Raw genomic sequence first — 2,262 nt, 5'->3', positions numbered from 1 at the left:
GTGAGTTCAAGTGAAAATAACATTAGCTCATGAATATAAATTATGTTGAGTTTATGTGATAAGTAAATTGACATTACTGTACCTACTATATTTTTATGGAAAATACTCTAAACCTGAAAAAATTATTCCTAACACTTAATACATCCTTTGAAAGAACATGTGTGAATATTCTGTACAAATGATTTCCTCCAATCGGTTTGAAGAATACAAATTTTCCAACATTGGAGGAAAAAATAGAATCATACTAATGTTTGAATATCTATACATCTCCATCATTAGTGGTATTTAGAAAAAGTCATTTGTGTTCAAATATTCCCAATGGTAGCTTTTGCTAATTAGTGAAAGATTGCTTAAGAAAATCATAAATATTATACATGAATAGATATGTTTATCTATCTAAAAACTCAACCAAAATGTAACCAAAAATCAGTATGTTCAAAAGACACCAAAAGTTTCCTACATGAAAAGAATATTTCTTGCTTGTTAACACAGGTCTACAAGCTTTTATAATTTTCTTGTAAAAATGTCACATTTTTATAGATTTAAAAAATTATTCTTGGTCTCTCTCAGTCCTTTAAAACAAATATCTATTGTCTATCATGGAACTGAGTCATGGAAAGTTTAACGTATTTTTTCAACCTCCCCAAACAACATTGACTCTTAAAAATATACTGAAGTATCTCTGTAATTATTCAAAAAGTTGATACTAAAGTAAGGCCTAAAGGTCATTTTTAAAAAATGATTATTTTTACTGAGACAAAATATAAAAATGAACTTAAACAGTTGTTGAAGATATTTGGATAATTTAAAATAATTTTAGTAAAAAGTAAGTAGAGGTTGAATTCCTATGTTGATATTCCAAGTAAAGTAAATTTTGTATCACCCCACAAAAAAGAAAAAAAGATTTCGTTTTGTCTCTCAAACAAATCCCCCATGCACTACTAATGTTCCTGAAAGACGTAGAGTTTCATTACTTAAGAAGAAATAGCTAGTCTTGAAGGATTGGCTTGTGGTAGATGAGCTTCTGGGAGTTTGTGAAGATAATTCTAACATGAATACTAATGAGTTTAGATATGGTATTCACTGACTACAGTGAGAATACAGAGAAAATCAAGGAAAGTTCCAACGTCATTAAAGCTCTATGGATTCATGATTCGAACGGCCAATTATCTCTTTTATTTAAGAGCAAAGCCAAATTGTGCAAATTATAATCCATATTCATTACTGTCCTCTAGGGAAATGGTTGAAATCCCAGCCTCCTATTTTGAATGGCTTCCTTTTGTCACAGAGATATTCTCCTGGAAAAGTTATGTGTTACTAGACGACAGTAATTCATATAATGTCCTCACACACATAAGAAGATCAGATTTGGCCCTGGGAAAACTATAGTTATTTTGCTGGAGAAAATATTCCGCCTTCTTGAATTAACTTACGTTTATGGTAACAACAATAAACCAATTCAATTGTTGAGGCTTCAGAAACCACTTTTGCTATGCAGATATTAAAATTTGGGGTAAATATTCATATACCATGGTCATTGTTATCCAGAAGGCATTAGAACACTTAAATGTGCAAGATATAATTTTAGTTCTTAGGATTTGTCTTCTACCTTTGTGCACACATTAACACTGGTAAAGTAAGGTGAAGCATTGCTTATATAATCATTTAAAAAGGTTATAGATATTGTTTTAAGCTTCAGTTCATTTAATTACATAAATTTTTCATTTACTCAAGTGAACATTACAATCTCAATTCCAGTTTTTATGTTTTAAACATACAATGGCACTATGTGCCAAATGATTTTGAATCACATTCTAGATACATGAAAATTTTATTCTGGTGACCTAAGCAATTCTAACTATTTTGCAGTGTAGCAGAGTACAGGCTTCAGATTCAATACCATTTTTCAGGGGAAGTAAGAAAATCTGCTTTGCGTTTAAGACTATGATGTAATGTCTCACATTTGCAGATTATTTAAAATGAAAAACAGGTTTTCACCACTTGGAAGCTTGTATTTTCAGTGGTATTCATGACAGGCAAAGCACATTTGAGGCAAAAGTATATATATGTATATACAAAAATATGTATGTATATATTTATATATTTATGTATATAACTTTCAACTGGTGGGCCTGATCAGAGCAGGTGACATTAAATAATTAACAAGTTCTCTTTCCAAACCGCACACCATGCTTTAATTAATATCATTCCTTAAAAAAAGGGGTTGTTTACCAATGCTGCCTCTGCAAGCTGATTGCTGCT

The sequence above is a fragment of the Macaca thibetana genome, chromosome 4 (assembly GCF_024542745.1).
Source record: "Macaca thibetana thibetana isolate TM-01 chromosome 4, ASM2454274v1, whole genome shotgun sequence".
Lineage (NCBI taxonomy): Eukaryota > Metazoa > Chordata > Mammalia > Primates > Cercopithecidae > Macaca > Macaca thibetana.
This window is presented reverse-complemented; position numbering follows the sequence as displayed.